Consider the following 21333-nt stretch of genomic DNA (forward strand, 5'->3'; position numbering starts at 1 on the left):
AAGGGGCCTTGAGCTAGTAAAACTGAACTCAATTTACAGATGAAACATGGATTTTGCTTTTCCAAACTACAAGGATTCCTACTTCTTAAAAATCAAGTGCCGTTAAATAGAGATCAGGTCTTAATGCAGTTTACTGTGTTCTGGTCTGCAACAAGGTCAAGGGGTCTTAAGCACCAGCAGATAGAGAATTACATTCTGCTCCACACTCCTGAAGTTGGAAAGAGTGGATCAGAGCTGGAGCTGAAGAGCAGCTGCTCCCTGCTGCTATCCAGTCAGATGTTAATGAAGTTTGAAGCATCAATAACTTCTGTTGTGTCCTTTTTGAACAGCTACCTCATCGCTGCAGAGGAGGCAGACAATGGCAAGAGGACAGCTCACAAGAGGCACTGGATCTTCTTAGGCGTCCTGAGATATATTGACTCTTGAGACATAGAATATCAGGGTTGGAAGGGACCTGAGGAGATCATCTAGTCCAACCCCCTGCTCAAAGCAGGACCAATCCCCAACTAAATCATCCCAGCCAGGGCTTTGTCAAGCCTTCCCTTAAAAACCTCTGAGGAAGGAGATTCCACCTCCTCCCTAGGTAACCCATTCCAGCATTTCACCACCCTCCTAGTGAAATTTTTTTTTTCTTAACATCCAACCTAAACCTCCCCCACTGCAACTTGAGACCATTACTCCTTGTCCTGTCACCTGCTACCACTGAGAACAGTCTAGATCCATCCTCTTTGGAACCCCTTTCAGATAGTTGAAAGCAGCTATCAAATCCCCCCTCATTCATCTCTTCCGAGACTAAACAATCCCAGTTCCCTCAGCTTCTCCTCATAAGTCATGTGTTCTAGTCCCCTAATCATTTTTGTTGCCTTCCGCTGGACTCTTTCCAATTTTTCCACATCCTTCTTGTAGTGTGGGGCCCAAAACTGGACACTGTACTCCAGATGAGGCCTTACCAATGTTGAATAGAGGGGAACGATCACGTCCCTTGATCTGCTGGCAATGCCCCTACTTATACAGCCCAAAATGCCATTGGCCTTCTTGGCAACAAGGGCACACTGTTGACTCATATCCAGCTTCTCGTCCACCGTCACCCCTAGGTTCTTTTCTGCAGAACTGCTGCCTAGCCATTCGGTCCCTAGTCTGTAGCAGTGCATTGGATTCTTCTGTCCTAAGTGCAGGACTCTGCATTTGTCCTTGTTGAACCTCATCAGATTTCTTTTGGCCCAATCCTCCAATTTGTCTAGGTCCCTCTGTATCCTATCCCTACCCTCCAGCATATCTACCACTCCTCCCAGTTTAGCGTCATCTGGGAACTTGCTGAGGGTGCAGTCCACACCCTCCTCCAGATCATTAATGAAGATATTGAACAAAACTGGCCCCAGGACTGACCCTTGGGGCACTCCGCTTGATACCAGCCGCCAGCTAGACATGGAGCCATTGATCACTACCCACTGAGCCCGACGATCTAGCCAGCTTTCTATCCACCTTATAATCCAAGAGCCATCTATGGCTCTGGATGACCAAATCTCTGGCCAGCTCTATGAAGAGCCTAAGTCCTCTATGGAACCATTCAAGAGAAACTGTTTCCTACCTTTTGTGGGGGGGCGGGGACAGTGGGAGATGGGGATTAGCAGGGAGTGTTTCCCATTTAGTGGAGATTATGGCCCATAGTTTGTATACAGCACTCAAGGCATTTTAATATTCTGGGTATTAATAACAGCCACGACATTTCACACTAGGGAAATGGCAAACACTTTGTAAGTATAAACATCAAGCTTTAATATTTATGAAATGTCCATCTTCCATAATTAGAGGCAATTTATGCTGTTTGCGAAGTGCTTGGAGATCCCGGGATGGAAGGTGCTAGAGAAATGCCATGAATTATTGTAATATTTCATAGCTATCCCAAGAGCCACTTATTTGCTTCCTAATTTTAACAATAGGAAGGCCACTCAGAAACAATAAAAAGCCCCTCCTCCCAACACATTTTCTAGGGAGTTGCCCCGTGATACTTTAGTAAACATGAAAGGGCAGAGCTATTGGCAGGGTGGAAATGTCATTTAAGAACAACTGTCTACAATAAGCATTGATGGAATTATATGGCACAGAGTTGGAGCGCTGATACTTGATTAGAATATATTATACATATGACTAAATGATTCCACAGGCCCATGTCAAAGCATTGCATAATCATCAATACCAATACCAAACCCTTTCTTGACAGAATGTGTGTTTTATTCCTCCCCCTGCAGCACAGCTATGAGGTGCAGGGCTTTCACCCTGCTATACTACAGTGAAAAAACAGTAAGGGACATTTGTGGTCATCACCTCTCATCTGGTTCCTAGTCTGTGATCCAAGGTATCTTCCATTTCCCCAGAGTTTTTGTACCTATTAAACTGATGGAGTTAAAATGGTGCAACCCCCTAGTGTAGACTCAGCTACACCAGTATAAAAGGGGATCATGTCAATACAGCTATTGCTGTAAATTATTCTGGAAATAAGCTATACCAATAGAGCTGCTTTCATATTAGGGCGAGGCAGCAATTTAAGTTTTTCAATCTCTAAACCAATATAGTTAATTTGCTACAAAAACTGCATACAGACCAGCTTTAAACCAATAAGTCAACTGCAAAATATTCACCAATGCACTTTGCGCTGCCCTGGAAATGCAGAGCAGCTGTAAGCCCAACTTAAACTTGTTGATTTGCACTGCTCTGGTACACCAATAACTATGCCATTAAAAGTTTACCTCAGAAAAACTATGTAAGGTTAATGCTACATCTCTTCAAATCATTAAAAATATCACAGGGGAGCTTTTTCTTTAGGTTTCTTGTTTAGAGTTCATGTATGAAATTTCTGATAATTTTAAGAAGCAAGGAAAATCTAGACCAAAACTATGTTAAGATGGAGTTTCCATTGAAAGTACATATCAGTAACTTAAGGGTACAAAAATTACAATAATATTGTAATTATCCCAAAACCAAGTATTAGAAACCCAAGAAATTTGGAATTTAGGTTACTATTAAAAGAAATCTGAACATGTTAAGGAAATGCACAGATGAACAGACACTTCCTGTGATAATTTTCATTTTGTCAAAACCTCAAACTTCTGTTTAAAAAAAAAAAGTCTCAGAAATTTGTTGACCAGCCCTAGCATAGACTGTGACTTTCCCCAAGGTCATACACAAATTCAGAGGCAATCACTAGTTGAATCTAGAAGTACTGACACCGAGCTATCTGACCTAACCTCTAGACCCGCCCTCCTTCTGTCATGTAACTTTACAGGAATGTCAGGTTGTCAACTTGAAGGGCTGAAAACCTTGGCATTGTCCTTTGACTCGCTCAGTTGAGGAAGGAAATCATGGATTACTCCCTGACTACTTCATTTAATAGAAACACCAGGATTGCATGATGGCACAATTTTCTGATTCCAGTAGTATTTCTTCATGATCAGTGAATATCCTTAAAGCTCTATGACAACTTTCACTGGACATATGCTACATATTGCTATATATTGTAAAAACACTCAAAGGATTAACAGTTATCAGTGAATGTATCTCTGGCTGTGCACATATGGTGAATCCACAAAGAGGGGATTAGAGATGTAGGATATGAATTTAAGAAAAAAATATTACAGTGCAGCCAAGAATGAAGTCACATGGGTGCTTACCCCATGATGGATAGTATTGTGTTTTATACAAATTACTGTTATTTATTTGTACTATAGCAGCATCTTGACCCCCTCACCCCAATAAGGGACTGGAGTACCATTATGCTAGGTGCTGTACAGGGACATAAAAGAAAAAATAGTCTCAGCCCTCAAATAACTTACAATCCAAGGGCTAGATCCTATAAGCGGATCCACATGAATGGAGGAGTCTGCCCACAAGGATCAATTTCCAGGGTTTAGTTTTTATATAATAAATTAATTTGATATTAATTGAGTGGTTAATGGGAGGGGTTAAATGGCATTTATTAGTTTTAACAAGGTAGAAAAATAGCAAAAGTTGAAGGCATAGTGATGCATAATAGAAGAACTGGGTAATTTCTGATGGAAAAAAATATACCATACAGGATAGATATATCACTGTCATCTTTACCTTGAATTTATGGTAAAAATCTGAATTCTAATTTAGGAAACTTTTTTGGTGAAATATTGAATATCTTCTAACTCTTCCAAAGATACTTAACTTACCATGGTAGCATGCTTAAAATCTGAACGTTTCAAACATGGGCATGTAGCCTTCCTTGCATTGTCTCAGTACAAGCAGAGATTATAAATCAAACATTCAACATTACTAATGGCAGATCGACATGGGCTGTTAAGTTGGGGGTTGCAACCAAGTTTCATGGGGAACATGATGGCTAGATGGGCAGTAGGGTTTTAAAACTAACTTCTGTTGTAACATGGGGTTACAACATGGAAAAGGTTCATAACTATTGGCCTGGTAGGACACTACTTTTTTGTACTTGACTATTTATACACTGATTCTTGAACACATGCTACATTTCCATGGGCCACCTTGTGACACAGAGGGATAGATGAAGGGGTAAGAAAAGTGGCTGGTGCATTGGTGGTAGTAACACAAAGAATTTGGAAATCTTATTATGTTGTTGGGAAGGAGATGAATAGGGATTTCTTTCCATCCCCCATGGCATCTGCAAAGCTTGAGCAGTGGAGCTGCGTGATGGGCTGGACACCCTCCGGAAACCTGGTAATCTCCACTCAGCAGCAGAATTGAGCGTTTCACACCCTAAGGAGTTGGGAGTCCTTTGTGGAGTAGCTTGTGGAGGTGGGGGGCAAACCTTGGAAAGCCCCAGAACCTCGGGACTCCTTCCCCAAAGGAGCCAGCACCAGTTGAGAGCACAGGAAGTGAACCAAGCCTTCTTACACCAACCAGTATCACCAGACCAAGAGAACCACTAGGGCACTGAGCTCAGCAGACTCGCCTTCCACCTGGGAAATAGCACCCAGTAGGAGGCGCTTTCACAGCCTCCTATCATCATATGCACTATTGTATTAATTTAGATGGAATATACAAGCCAAAGGTGTTAACATAAACCCTTGTTTAACACTGTCCATCATTAAACAATGTTTAACAAGGTTCAGGTTTGGTATAGCTTAGTATGAAAGAATCCCATGCACCGCTACAGACTAGGGACCGAATGGCTCGGCAACAGTTCTGCAGAAAAGGACCTAGGGGTTACAGTGGACGAGAAGCTGGATATGAGTCAACAGTGTGCCCTTGTGTGCCTCAGGACATCCTGAGGTCCCTTCCAACCCTGATATTTTAGGATTCTATGATTGTATGATAGCGAGACCACCACCTGCTTCTAACCATGGAAAACACCCCATTAAAAATCCTTTTAACTTTTTAATATAAAGATACAGAAGAAAAAACAGATAAAGCATTTGAAAAGTAAATTATTACATAAGGCTTTCCTTTAAACAACATCTCTTGTTCCCTTTCAATGGGGAGAGTTCTAAAGGGAAGAAATCCACTCTCAGACTGTCAAACAAGGTTCCACTCTCAGACTGTCAAACAAGGTAGTAAAGATGGCAATAACTGCCCTTTTGGGGAAAAGAAAGCTAGTGAGGATGGGCTGGAGCCATTGTTGCTGCTGCTGTTAAAGTCTGATCCCATTTCATTACGGGCGGTGTGTGGGATTCAGCTGGAGCCAGTAAAGGTGGCAATTTTATCTGGGTCCCTCACGCTGGCTCAGTCTCGTCGGGACATCTCTCAGGATTAGGTCAAAGGTGGTCTGGGGTCCCAGCCATGACGGTGAAGCTTGCTTCAGTAGCCTCCATCTGGTCTTCTCCCCACCCACCAAAGTCGTTCTTTAAAGGCCCATCTCCTCATTACTTGGTTCACTAATTAGGTTTTTAATATCCAACACACCAATTTTTATTCATTAGCTTCCAACTCCACATCCTCCATCAACTTGGCCTTTGTGGTTCAGACCAATCCAGTTTCTCTGGTTTTCTTGTGCCTATTCCCCTCAACGTTTCTTACTATAGGTTATGGTGACATCTTATGAACTTAAACTCGCAGTTAGGGTAAATTTGTAGGCCCCATTATCATAACGGCAATTAGCTCTGAAATTTAGACATAACTACTCACATATGCTGTACTGCCATTAGTTTTTGGTCTGCTTGCATTCCACCACTCTCCTATAGCTGCATCCATTCAGCTGTCCATCCTCAGCCTCCCTACCTTTCACCTTTCCTTTCTCTCCCTTTAAACTTTTCCTCCACCAATTTCATTCTCCTTTTACCTAACTCCCTTCTCTTATTTCCATACTCCCTGCCTTGTCACCACCTCAGGCTTCAGTCCCACCCACCCTCGCTGGTCTGCATGAGCATGAATGTGATAACCTTCTGGTTACTTTACAAATCCTGTCGATCTTCCCAAGCTCCTTCTGGTACGAGATGGCGAGACTAGATGGCAGGAGATTATTACTAGTAAGTTCTTGATTTTGCTTAAGCAGAGACTGCTATTAATGCCATGATGTATAGTGGTTCCACAAAGGGAACAGATTTTCAGTCCATTAAAACTAAACCATTAAATGGAATATCCTTGATGGTTATTATTTCCCACTTCCCCAGAGATAAAAGGCACGATTCAGGCCCCTGATTTGTGAGTTAATCTAGAATGAAAAAAATAAAGTAAAACAAAACATTAATTTGTAATGTTTTATTTAATCTGCTTGTTAGTGCTTAGCGCCTAAACTGGAGTTGTGAAAGGACTTTTTCTCACTACAGGCTAAATAAAGTACTGTACTGTGTTTGTAAGTGTCTTAGGCTTTGCCAGAATACTGCCAATGAAGCAGGCTGGCAAGAGACAGGCACTGTCTCTGTTCTGTATCACGGAAGTAAGTGTAAGGACTCCTGCCAGCACCTCCCATCAGCAGGAATGTGACCAATGAACTCCCAGATGATGTCATTGCATGGCAAGATTACTTCCCTCTCATAGCACTTACTGCTTTGCCAACTCCAACCTTCAGTGTATTTTCCTCAGTCTGGTCCATGTACTGTAATAACTAAGTCAACTGGAAAAAATATTGGAGAAAAGACTAGGAAAAACAGAGTGCAGGGGCAGCTGGAGCCAGCAAAGAAGGCACACAGAGCTATAAAGAAGCATTGTGCAGCAATTTCTCTCTACTTCAGAGTATTTAATTCCCTGGGAGCTGGAGAAGATGGGTAATAAGCTGGCCTTTATTTTAAGGGATATCCCTTGGAGTTTCAGCTGCATAAAGATCAGTCTTTGAGGTATGTGGAAACAGTGCTAACAGTCTTTCTCTTTCAATACTTCCCGCTACTCACTCCATTGAATGGCTGTGGTCCAGCAAAAAAAAAAAAAAAAAAAAGCTTCTATCCAGAATTGGTCATCAGGCTATGAAAAAGAAGAGGTGATGAAGATAGGTTAGAAGTAATGGGAGGAAATTGTTATTTCTTATATAAAATGCATGTTACCATAGCACCTGGAGACACTGATCAGGGATCCATTCTGTTAATTCTTGAATATAGTTTATGTATTTACAATTAAATGCCCAGGTCCGGTAGCCAGTGCACACACAAAGTTAAGCATGTGTGTTAATCTCATTGACTTCAGTGGGACTACTCGTATATGTAAAGTTAAGCATACATGTAGATCTTTGCAAATTCTAGGCCTAAGAAGATGAGTGACTTATGAAAAATGAGAGGTGACAGATACAATTGAATATGTACAATGTTATAAACCTATCTACCGTTGCAAGTTATTTTCTGTATTATTTTAAATAGATAAATTAAATGCCAATGATGCCCAGCTAGCTCTTAATTTGTTTATTTTTAAAGGTGTGGTGGCACAGGTGAGCTTTGAGGAAAGATTGGAAGTAGGCGAGGGTAGTGGCCTTATAGATCAGTGCAGGGAGAGTGTCCCGTGCATCCTGGGCAGTGTGCTAAACTGATCATTTGAAAAGAGTTTACATTTAAAGTGTTTTACCTGGAAAAAACCCTAAAGGCAAATTGCCTAGATAGAATATAAACTCAAGACTGTTAGTAGGCCAGCTCAGGCATTCTACTGTGCTAGGCAAACCAGACAACATTCACCCTTCCCATACTATAAACGCCTGTACAGGCAGTTACAGAATATTTTGCACCAGACATAGATGATTTCCTGTTTTACCATCATGATAGAGCTGACTGTGCACCGAACATCTTAACTTTGGTAACCACAAACATGAAAAGCAAACAAGCAACCCTTCTGGTACAACCTCCCTTGGCTAGAACATTGATGATAGCTGGAGTGAGCGAAGAGCAATGAAGAACACAAAATACATTTTTTCATATGTCATTTGAAGGTTCCCAGAGAGACTCAATCTTGTCTTATCAAATGCTTCATGAATTTTCAAGCTAGCAAAATGTAAAGTGACACTAAGTGAAATAAACCACCTTATAATTCAGTTATAAGTAGCCCCAAGAACCATATGGCCAGATTATAAACTCCTTAATAAGGGAAACTTCTTGTTGTTTTGAAAGTAAGAAGTGTGGTTATTTTAGCTTTCCAGATAAATCTATCACAAACAATGTAATCATTATATAGCTGTATTTCAGTTGTCCAATCCAGTTCTAATGGACCAACTGTTCTGCATGCATAAGCATATTTACATTGAATTCTTTTCTTGCAGGTTTCATTTTCCTCCCCCACTCACCAGCAATGTAATCACTTACTTATACTATCAAAGACATGAAGGCAAGGGGTAGGCATTTCATTACCATGGTGCTGAATGTACTAGAAATACCTATAGAGCTTGATCCTACTTCATTTCAAGTCAAGAGAAAAACCTCCCCTTGATTTGAATGATGCAAGTTCAAGCCCATAGACAGGGGATCGATTAATTCCTTGATCACATCGGTAGAAATGGACTGTAACAAGGCAGAGTTTCTCCCCCAGTTCCCAAAGACATGCTGCCACAGCCTCTCTTATTTTATTGTCCAAACTTAAACAAACAAACAAACATTTTCTCAGCTCACCCTGGGCTACAATCCCTTGAGGACTTTTACCTTTCAGGGTCTCACAGCTTCCCCTCCTAGGGAACTTTGGCAGTCATCCTCCTCCTCTCTTGCTCCCAGACCCCCTCTTTTAAAGCCTAATCTGGGTCAGCTGATGTAGCACAGGTGCGCTGGCCCTGCCCTCTCTCTCAAAGGGCCAGTGTCATATTGTGACATTCCTCCTCAAGTAAGGCCTTGTCCACCCCCAGGGCAAGCCTTACCATCTGTACCACGTCCTCTAGGGTACTGTCTTTAAAGCCTCATCTGCTTCTCTAGAGTGTCAAGATTGCTTCATGCAGAGTCTGTAGCTGTCCCTCAAGCTCATTGACCTTCAGGATCAGACACACACTCTTTTCTGAGTGGCCCAATGTTCCATAGTCAGCTGATCTTTTTCTTGTCAGACCATCTATAGCTAGTGTTCTGCAGCCATCAGTTGTTCTGGCAGTTTGCCAGTGATAGGACCCATAAAACAGGTGTCCCCTGGAGCACTGTTTTTGCCCCTGATTTCTTACCTGGGCCCCAGCTTGTTGTTGAGGTATTGTCTGGGTCCCTACTGTATATTGCTCAGCTTAAGCTTCTGCCTGGGTCTCCACAGCCTCCTGGCCAGTCTGAGGCCCTGCCTGGCTCCCCACTATACACTGATCAGCTCAAGGTTCTGCCTGAGTCCCCATTATACACTGATCAGTCTTTGCCATCATCTTCTGTTCCCTTGCCCCCTTTTCTATCTGGAGTAGGGCCAATTCCTGCTCCAGCATTGGAATGCTGCTGTTTCCCACTCTCTGCCTCTACCCTAGAGTGATCCTTCTTGTTCCAGTCCTATCAACTGAATCGATGATCTTCTGCCAAGAGGTGGTTACATCTTCTAGCTCTCATTGATATATTTTTAGCTGATCCTGAGAGCTCTGAAGACTGTCGAGGGCTTCCTCAATTCAAGCTTCCAGCTTCCTCCACTCCTTTTTCAATCAACCATTCATCTTCCCCATCCTAGGCTGTTGTTCTACTTTTCCCTGCATCAGGGCCAGGAAACCCAATCTCTCCCCAGGATAATTGGAAGGTTCTTGACTACCCTGACACATAGCCAATCTCTCCTACCCTGGACCCCCAGTTCAACCTCTGCTGTGGGGTACATGCATCTCTTGCCATGTATGCAGGAGACCTTCATATGGGGAGGTGCTGGTCCATCTTCATTGCCAACACCTTATTTTCCCAGACAGGGGTCCACCTGTAACTGGACTCCATGAGACATACTGACCAATCCAATCTCTCTGATTGGAGCTGGATAGATAGCCTGATGCTTGCTTGGTAACTGACCACACCTGCCAGCCTGGTTAGCAGGAGCTATAAGGCTGGGAGGAGGTGGAGACTAGGATAGAAAGGTCAGGCTCAGAGGGAGGTGGGAGTCAGGAGTCTCCTAGTCTGTTGCAGGCCAGGCCTGTAGTAGGCCAAGCTGTTGTAATAAGCCTGTATATAGTTGGAAACTGGTGGTGGGGACTTGATCACAAATAAAGAACATGAGGATTGCACCAGCCTGAAGTGTCCCTGAGTTTTTAAGAAGAGGGGGAGAAGGGCCAAACTGGAGACGCATGACATGTGCCCCATTATAGACCCCAAGCCACAAACCTGGCTACAACAGCAGCCCAAATAATCACATTCCATTATCAAGCATTCTTGCCGAATATGCCTAAGCATGCTGCATCTAAAGTGCACCACTGAACTTCCCCAGATGCCCCCAGAAGTGCTTCTGCTGGATTAAGCTTCTGGATCCAATCCGTGTGTATAGGTTGCTTACTTTTCTTCCAGGATATTGTAGACATATTGTATGTTGCTAATTGTTGTAGGGTGGCCTCCTCCAGGGCCCTGACAACTCCTAGGCATCCCCCTGTTTTGGGCTATTCAGGATCCTCTCCTATGGGCATTCCCTGCAACTTTTCCTTGTCTGGCCTCCTCCAGGAGGCCCTTCCTAGTCTGCCATGCCATTCAGGCTGCTAGTCGCCTTTGACCTCAAAGGCAGCTTCTGCCCATTCAACTACCAAGGCTGAAATTGCCTTGCCCCACTCTGGGCTCCCACAGGAACCACTCCAGGACCACTTTGTTGATGGTTTTTCTCTATTGAATTAATCTCTACACATAACCACCAGGCAGCAAGGTCCCATAATCTTTGAACCACGATGCATGGTCGCGACCCCTGCAGGAACGGTTCAGCCTGAAACTGCTGCCTGTATACATTAAGAGTCAGTCCAAATCTACCTAAGACAGCAACTTTCACCACAGGATAGGAACCTGCCTGCTCACTGCTTACCATCTCGTGGTCTGCCTGTGCCTCACCTGTCAGAAACAGTGCTATGTGGGCCTCCCAAGATGATTCTTCCCAGCCTGCTGCACTGGCCAATCACTCAGAGGTATGGAGGAAATAAATGATTAGGGGACTGGAACACATGACTTCTGAGGAGAGGCTGAGGGAACTGGGATTGTTTAGTCTGCAGAAAAGAAGAATGAGGGGGGATTTGATAGCTGCTTTCAGCTACCTGAAAGGGGGTTCCAAAGAGGATGGATCTAGACTGTTCTCAGTGGTAGCAGATGACAAACGAGGAGTAATGGTCTCAAGTTGCAGTGGGGGAGGTTTAGGTTGGATATTAGGAAAAACTTTTTCACTAGGAGGGTGGTGAAGCACTGGAATGCGTTACCTAGGGAGGTGATGGAATCTCCTTCCTTAGAAGTTTTTAAGGTTAGGCTTGACAAAGCCCTGGCTGGGATGATTTAGTGGGGATTGGTCCTGCTTTGAGCAGGGGGGTTGGACTAGATGACCTCCTGAGGTCCCTTCCAACCCTGATATTCTATGATCCTCAGGAACCAGCTTCACCAGAGCTATCCTCTTTAATACCAGCTGAGCTCCCCAGAGACCTTTGGCCCAACCGCTTCTACAACCACTCCTGTTATTGGAGGTGGGCCTCCAGTCACTATTGTTGCATGGCAAATTGTGCCTTCTGTTGCTTCTGCAAACTCTGCAATAGCAGTAGCATATCCTGGGTCTGGTTCTCTTTCTGCTGTCACTGTAAAGTAGCTGTTGGCTTGTGCTGCACCACCACCACCAGATGTATTACCTTCTCCATCTTTCTTGGTCACCTAAATAAGGAGGGGTGAGTCAATGTTTGGAGGCTTCAGTTTCCCCTTGATGGATTCCAGGGCCAATGGCCCGTCTGCGTTCTCCACCACATGCAACAAGGGAGGGCTTCTCCTCCAGCTCCCAAAGACACAGCCACATCCACAGTCTCTCTAAGGCAGTTTTATTGGCCAAACTTAAACAAATGGTTTTGCAGCTCACCCTGGGCAACAATGCCTAGGGGATTCCCCCCCCCCATTTTTTTTTTTTAAACTTTTCAGCCTCTCACTGCTTCCCCTCTCAGGTCACTGACTGTCGTCCCGCTTTTGCCACTTTCTAGCTCTGAGCTTATCTTCACTACCAGGGCGATCAATGCTGCTGCAATCAATGCAGCGGGTGTCGATTTAGCGGGTCTACTGAAGACTTGCTAAATCAACAGCGGAGCACTCTCTGGTCACTCCCGGTAATCTAGTTTCCCAAGAAGAGTAACGGAAGTCGGTGGGAGAGCGTCTCCCATCAACACAGCCCAATGAAGACATCAGGGTAAGTCTACCTAAGCTAGCTAGCTAGAGTAGTGTAACTTATGTTGACTTACCCTGTAGACAAGGCCTCTGATTCACTAGATGTCTCTCTCTCTCTCTCTCTGTCCCAGGCATACTATTTTAAAGCCAATCTGGGTCAGCTGATAAAGCACAGGTGCACTAGCACTGCTCTCTTAAAGGCCCACTGCAACAGACTCAAAGTTGAGTCTGTTAACTGTGGCCTTGTCTACACTACCGGGGTAAGTCGACCTAAGTTACGCTACTCCAGTTATGTGAATAATGTAGCTGGAGTCAATGTAGCTTAGGTCGACTTACCCCGGTGTCTTCACTGGGCTGTGTTTGCAGGAGATGCTCTCCCATCGACTTACCTTGCTCTTCTCGGGGAGCTGGAGTACCCGAGTCGACTGGAGAGTGCCCTGCCATCGATTTAGCAGGTCTTTACTAGACCTGCTAAATCTACAGTTGCTGCATTGATTGCAGCAGCGACTATCTCCCCGCTAGTGAAGATAAGCCCTGAATCCCACCAGGGTAAGTTGACTGTTCCCATTAGCCTCATTGTGACTAAGCAGATAAACCATTTAAATTTATGTTGTACAAACTTTTTAAGTTATTTCACAGTGGTCCAAGAATTTATCCATACATTTAACTTTTATCACTGACAGAAATTAATTTCCCACATGCTAGATCCAATCCACTTGCATAGGTAACTTGTCTGGCTTCCATGATGTTGTAATCATACCGTATGTTGCTAATTGTTGTAGGATGTCCTTTTCCAGGGCACCCCCTCATGGCCCAAGTTTGTTCTGCCTCAGTTTCTCTCTTCAATCTTTTTAGTCCACAGGTCCCTGGGGTCAGACAGGCTTTCTTGCTGGGTTATAACTATATCAGCCTCTTTCCCTTTGCATTAGGAGTCCATAGCCACCTCATAGTACCAGATTGGGATAAAAGCACTTTCCCTCCTTGGATCAGGAATCCAAAGCATTCCTCCTGAGCTGGATTAGAGTATAAGCAGTCTCTGTCACTCTGTCCTTGAATCATGAGCTTACAGAACTCCTCCTGGTCTGAGTTAGAGTACAAGAAATCCCTCCTGGGATAAGGAGTTCCCCAGTCCTCTTTTCAAGGCTGAGTCAAACTATAAGCAGCCTCTCCTTGGGTCAGGAGTTTACAGCCCTCCTCTTGTGGCTGGGTCACAATTCCTGCCAGCTGCAGGCGTTGGCCAGCTTCTCTTCTCTTCTTATTTCATACTTGGCCCACTTTCCTTGAAGTAGTCAGCACATAGATGCGAGCCTGCTCCTGCCTGTTATGAAGGAGCAGGAAGCATATATACTGCCCTGCTCCTTCCCAGGGCTTGTTCTGGTTGACCAGAAGAGAAGGAATCCCTGCCTCACAGTGCACTACAGGGCTCCTGATCTTGAGCCCTTAAACAGACACTCACCTGGGTTTCCCCCCCACCAGTTGCTAACTCACCAGGGCCACTTCCTCTCCTCCTGCTCCAGCTTCAGCCGCTTCCTAGGCATTCATTTGTTCTAATGTTCCTGGAATGGGGTCTTCTGATGCCCTGTAGGCTTAAAGAGCCAGTATACCTCATTACATTAATATAAAGAGGTTTCAGAGACCATTAGAGAGTACTATAGTTTGGGTCTTCTCCCTTTTATTTCCACACCCCAACTATTAAACTCAGGGATGGTAGAGACCAATTATCCTTGCTGAAGAACATAGCATATGGAAACTCATACAATCAAGGGTCACTGATCCATAGAAGTTCTCATATTGCTTTCTAATTAAACCAGAGAAACCACCAACCCCATCCTTTCTGATATCTTCAAAACGGCTAAGACTAAAACCATTGGATCTTCTGTGGGGGCTACAGAAAGAACAAGCATGCTCCAGTGTGGACATTCATCACACCTCTATCCCTGACATCCTACACCAGATTTATTATGTTCTCCGACCTTCCACTGGGTGAAAATGCAAGATAGCATGGGCCTTCTTTAGGTGGTCTGAGCCAGTAACTATTACTTGAAAGTTTTGTTGTTGTAGTAGTGGTGGTCCTGGAATTGAAAGTTATTAGTCTAGGGAGAAAGGTAATTGAACTTGAACATATTCACACATCATACCCAATCCTGTTAGAAAGGACAGATGTCAGCCATGCATCAAGGATGTATTTATCAATGTGAAAGAAAAAATAAAAAACCAAAAGAAAATCATTCCGGTGATTGAGAAGCTCCCTTTTTGATCCTCTGCATATCACTACCTCAACTCTCCTGATGCAAGACTGTTTCAGTTTGTGTTACAATACATAAAATATGTTCAGAGCCTCCTGCTAAAACTAGATACGCATTTTGTCTAGCTAATAGATCACTTCTAGTATTTGTTATGAGGGGGAGATTTTTGAAGCACAAAACGAAGTTAGGCACCCAAATCCAATTTGTGGTTCTGAAGAACTCCCCTTTTGGGGGAAAAGTGGCAGATTGAATTTATATGCCTTAAAGGTCAACACCCGTGCTCTTTTTCCAACATTTCAGCAGTCCTAGGAACGCCACACTCGCAAACCTCTTACCTTTTCTCTTTGTCTTTTCCCTTTCTATCGTCTACTTACATTGCGCTAGTAGTACTGGGGAGAGGGGGAATACATGAATTAGGCACTGTTCTCTACCGTAAAATTACATAGAGAAGATCTAAGCTAAGGACACATTTTGAAAATATTAGTGTGTCATGAGTCCTGGCCATCTGATGGAATATCAAAGCTGTTTGATAAGAAAAATTCTCTGAGTATCACAATCCATGTGCTTCCAAGCTTGCAGAAAAGTAAAGATGAATAAAAAGAAGTAGCTGGAATTCTCAAGCCCTTGGAAAAATCAAAATTAGAAAACTACAATATTGGAATATTTTCTGGCTGTGTCTGAATGAATCTCCATGAATTGAAGATGGAGTTCCTGAAACAAAACTTGTAATTACATCATTGTGATTCCAGAGATTACAGCTGTCATGCTATTGCATATTCCTGGAAAAGTCCATACAGAAAAGGCTATACTGTGAAAAAATGCTTGAAAAATTATTTGGGCTGTGGCAGGCAACCAGCATCTATTAATTAAAGTCTTACGATGGTGAACTAGCCCTTCATCTTGCACTAGACCTATAAAAAAGACTCAGAGTGACTATAAATGTGTCCCTTGAAGCAAATTATGGAAGACATTATAGGAAGACTGGTTTCAAGCCAGCTTTTTCAGCTTAATGAATTCCTTTCAAGGAAGTGTGAAAGCTGCATTGAGACCACTGGCGAGGATAGCTATAGTCCTCTGGTAAGACTTTAAGGGGTCTGTGCAATTCTATTCTTATTTTCTCTATTTTTGGAATTGGACATGAAAATGCCAGTTCTTTTTCAGGCACCTATGGGTGCTCCACTTCATAGAATCATAGAATATCAGGGTTGGAAGGGACCCCAGAAGGTCATCTAGTCCAACCCCCTGCTCAAAGCAGGACCAATTCCCAGTTAAATCATCCCAGCCAGGGCTTTGTCAAGCCTGACCTTAAAAACCTCTAAGGAAGGAGATTCTACCACCTCCCTAGGTAACGCATTCCAGTGTTTCACCACCCTCTTAGTGAAAAAGTTTTTCCTAATATCCAATCTAAACCTCCCCCACTGCAACTTGAGACCATTACTCCTCGTTCTGTCATCTGCTACCATTGAGAACAGTCTAGAGCCATCCTCTTTGGAACCCCCTTTCAGGTAGTTGAAAGCAGCTATCAAATCCCCCCTCATTCTTCTCTTCTGCAGGCTAAACAATCCCAGCTCCCTCAGCCTCTCCTCATAACTCATGTGTTCCAGACCCCTAATCATTTTTGTTGCCCTTCGCTGGACTCTCTCCAATTTATCCACATCCTTCTTGTAGTGTGGCGCCCAAAACTGGACACAGTACTCCAGATGAGGCCTCACCAATGTCGAATAGAGGGGGACGATCACGTCCCTCGATCTGCTCGCTATGCCCCTACTTATACATCCCAAAATGCCATTGGCCTTCTTGGCAACAAGGGCACACTGCTGACTCATATCCAGCTTCTCGTCCACTGTCACCCCTAGGTCCTTTTCCGCAGAACTGCTGCCTAGCCATTCGGTCCCTAGTCTGTAGCTGTGCATTGGGTTCTTCCGTCCTAAGTGCAGGACCCTGCACTTATCCTTATTGAACCTCATCAGATTCCTTTTGGCCCAATCTTCCAATTGGTCTAGGTCCTTCTGTATCCTATCCCTCCCCTCCAGCGTATCTACCACTCCTCCCAGTTTAGTATCATCCGCAAATTTGCTGAGAGTGCAATCCACACCATCCTCCAGATCATTTATGAAGATATTGAATAAAACCGGCCCCAGGACCGACCCTTGGGGCACTCCACTTGATACCGGCTGCCAACTAGACATGGAGCCATTGATCACTACCCGTTGAGCCTGACAACCTAGCCAGCTTTCTACCCACCTTATAGTGCATTCATCCAGCCCATACTTCCTTAACTTGCTGACAAGAATACTATGGGAGACCGTGTCAAAAGCTTTGCTAAAGTCAAGAAACAATACATCCACTGCTTTCCCTTCATCCACAGAACCAGTAATCTCATCATAAAAGGCAATTAGATTAGTCAGGCATGACCTTCCCTTGGTGAATCCATGCTGGCTGTTCCTGATCACTTTCCTCTCATGCAAGTGCTTCAGGATTGATTCTTTGAGGACCTGCTCCATGATTTTTCCAGGGACTGAGGTGAGGCTGACTGGCCTGTAGTTCCCAGGATCTTCCTTCTTCCCTTTTTTAAAGATTGGCACTACATTAGCCTTTTTCCAGTCATCCGGGACTTCCCCGGTTCGCCACGAGTTTTCAAAGATAATGGCCAGTGGCTCTGCAATCACAGCCGCCAATTCCTTCAGCACTCTCGGATGCAACTCGTCCGGCCCCATGGACTTGTGCACGTCCAGCTTTTCTAAATAGTCCCTAACCACCTCTATCTCCACAGAGGGCTGGCCATCTATTCCCCATTTTGTGATGCCCAGCGCAGCAGTCTGGGAGCTGACCTTGTTAGTGAAAACAGAGGCAAAAAAAGCATTGAGTACATTAGCTTTTTCCACATCCTCTGTCACTAGGTTGCCTCCCTCATTCAGTAAGGGGCCCACACATTCCTTGGCTTTCTTCTTGTTGCCAACATACCTGAAGAAACCCTTCTTGTTACTCTTGACATCTCTGGCTAGCTGCAGCTCCAGGTGCGATTTGGCCCTCCTGATAACATTCCTACATGCCCGAGCAATATTTTTATACTCTTCCCTGGTCATATGTCCAACCTTCCACTTCTTGTAAGCTTCTTTTTTATGTTTAAGATCAGGTGTGCATGTACCTCTTGAGCCCTTGATCAGAGATTCAGTTAGCAGGCTGTTTGGCCTTGGCAAGCGCCCTATGCCTCCACATGCTGGATACTGAGGCTATATAGGGGTGTGTGGGTGGACCGCCCTCAGCTCCTTCTCAGCCACCTTGGCCTAAGACTGAAATGGCATATCCACCTTAAGCATGCCTCAGCTTTTCTAATAACTCCATAATGGTTAACATTTTTATAGTTAGTTGTTAGTATCATTAAATAAATAGTGAGAGGATTGTTTTACTTCTTTCTCCTTGGGGAGGTTTTTCCCTTGAAGCAGGGCACTCCTGGCTTGCCAGGTTTCAAATGTTGCCTCTCCTGCTGAGAGTCTATATCTGTGAGCAACAGCCACTCTAAGTGTGCCCCTTGCCTGGGGGAGTCCCATATCTCTCAGAAGTGCAACTTCTACCTAGCCCTCAACTGCAGAGTATCATTGAATCATAGAAGGTTAGGGTTGGAAGAGACCTCAGGAGGTCATCTAGTCCAACCCCCTGCTCAAAGCAAGGTTAACCCCAACTAAATCATCCCAGCCAGGGCTTTGTCAAGCTGAGCCTTAAAAACCCCTAAGGATGGAGATTCCACCACCTCCCTAGGTAACCCATTCCAGTGCTTCACCACCCTCCTAGTGAAATAGTTTTTCCCAATATCCAACCTAGACCTCCCCCACTGCAAATTGAGACCATTGCTACTTGTTCTGTCAAGAAAGGAAAGCCAGAGAAACCTTAAGAAGAAGAGGTTACTCACTAGGTGTGGTAACGGCAGTTCTTTGAGATGTGTGTTCCTATGGGTTCTCCACTATCTACCCTCCTTCCCCGTTGCTTCAGCCTGTTCCTTAGGAGATGTTTGGATGGAGAATGGACTGAGGACCGTTTGCCCCTGCACCCCAGTATAGCCTCGGTATCTGGGATGAAGATGCATAGGATGCATGCATGAGCCAAATGGCCACTGCTAACTGAAAATCTCCGACCAAGGGCTGAAGATGCATGCACACCTGAAATGGAGCACTCATACGGACACCTATCTTGATGAACCAGTTACGGCACAAAATGAGAAACTCTTCTTCAAATACTTTTCATTGTGAGAACAGACCTAATGTGACCCATGAAGAGTCAGCAAAGGCTCCAATGCAAATCAAGTTGCATCATAAAAATCAGTATACAGAAAACTAGAACTTCTGCTCAAGAGAACCAAAAACACTTCCCTATGTGTTACAATAAAAGCTCATTTAGCTTATTCGTTCACATTACTAACTTTGATGTGCACATACAAACATCAGCTGTACATTAGGAGGAACACAGAACATTAAAGGTTAAAAAAAAGACATTTTGTCAAACGGCACATACCCTGTAAACCTAATTCTATTCTAGTATCTCTTCCAATAAAATAAAAAGATAATATTTAATGGTTACAGATTAACTACAGTGTTTCCAGTTTCTCCATTAAGGACAGAGGGACAGTGACCTGCATTTAACTACCTCCTCTTGATGGGTGGAGCTCTCTCATATCCTGCCTCTAACCCTGCACACTCCCCAAGCCAACCACTGCTTAAATTCTTGCTGCCCAAGATGTGAGGACCTGAGAAAGGTGAGGGAAAGAGAGTGAGAAACGTGGAGGAAACCTGCAGAAATAGATGTGACAAGAAGGGAGGTAGGTGGCCGAGGAAGTGGGAAAAAGATGGGGAGGAGGGTGCAGAAAGAACAGCATATAGAGTACCAAAAAATGGTGCAGAAGGTGTTTGGAAACCAGAGGAGAGAATGATGTGGAAGATGGATAGACAGAAGCAAAAAAGAAGGAATGAAAAATGAATCAAGACTCAATTTAAAGGTTAGTAAAGTGTTTTTTATTTGTGTGGTTTCACCTCTGGCTGTATTAGCAGAGCCTGGTATACAGCATCTGGCTGAATGTAACAGGTACTAGTACAAACCTACATGTCATGTCTATTTAAAAAAGTTACATAGTGCCAGATGAACTGTACATATTGTGCTAGACTACATCAGATTATTGCAGTTAGTTTGCACAGTGCATTGAAGCTGTAAAATGCTGTATACGTGCTAAGTATTAACAATAAAAATATAGACCTCAATAGACATACTACACGTGTCATTACATTAAGAAAAAAAAAAAGACACACAGTAGGATTGTCGCTGCCAAATTTCAACCAAAGTGTCAACCTGAAGCATTCCCCCCCCCCCTTGATTGATGAAGTTTAAAAAGTGTTACTTTATTCTGTTTCTCAGAGATTACATAGAAAATATCTGAGAGTCAGGTGTTTCCTGCCAAATGCTACTGTAATAGGCTACATATACAAGGCCCAATCCTGCAATCAACTATGAAAATCTGAGCTAGAGTGTTGAGGCACTTCCTCTTTTTGTTGCTTTTCACATTGCAGACAGAGGGCTAAATTCATTGCCTGTGTAATTTCACTCAAGTCCGTGCACAAATTGAAGGACTGCATTAGCTCAAGGCAGTGCTGCTATACCGGAGATGAATTTGGTCCAGAATGTTTTGGCTGATGGAATGTTCAGGTGAGAGTTCCGTGGCAGTTGGGAATGACAGTTGTGAGCAGGCAGTAGCAGAGAGAAGGGGCCAAACAAATGTGTAGAGACCATGGCAGTTGTTACTTGGGGCTAGGGGATTCAAGATCAAACCAAAAGTTTTGAGCAGGATGGACATCCTAAGTTGTACTTTAAGCAGTTTTTGTTTCTCCCATCATTTAAAAAAAAAATAATAATAATGGAGAGCGGGAATTCTCCTCCCATTGAAATCAATGGGAGTTTTGCCATTAGCTACAGTAGGAGCAAGATGAGCCCCCAGTACTTCAAATCTTGTAATCCTCACTCACTTGGAGTCAGGCAACAGCCCAGGATTTGGCAACAAGCCAACAGAGACCTCAAAAAGGTAGCAGTGACAGGCAGCTCATTTTAAAATACAAGGATGTGCTTGTTGACAATTAAAGCAAGGAAGATTCAAAACAGAGCTAATATGAGGTTGGGAAGGATTAGAAAGGAGGGAGAGAGAATTTAAAAGCAGCTAACATTGAACAGATGTAGACCTCTCTCTCTGTTTTTTTAAATAAAACTTCAAACTAAAACCAATTATTACAGACACAATCAGAACAAAATTCAGATAGAAAAAGACACCATCCAAACCCTCCCGACCCCAGACTCTGTCCTGAAAGAGAAGATCAATCTGGTATCAAGCCCCCATGCTGTACACCATCCTGCCCAACTCATTTGTTTCCCCCCACACTATTGCCAGCAGCTGAATA

The 21333-nt window shown here is 43.8% G+C and overlaps 1 long non-coding RNA gene across 2 annotated transcripts in view; it reads right to left on the bottom strand.

Moving 5' to 3' along the window:
* LOC311515378 overlaps positions 1-21333 on the bottom strand; it is a 110343-nt gene that overhangs the window by 52681 nt on the left and 36329 nt on the right. The window lies entirely within an intron of this gene.

Source organism: Lepidochelys olivacea (assembly GCF_965140295.1).
Source record: "Lepidochelys olivacea isolate rLepOli2 genome assembly, chromosome: 2".
Lineage (NCBI taxonomy): Eukaryota > Metazoa > Chordata > Testudines > Cheloniidae > Lepidochelys > Lepidochelys olivacea.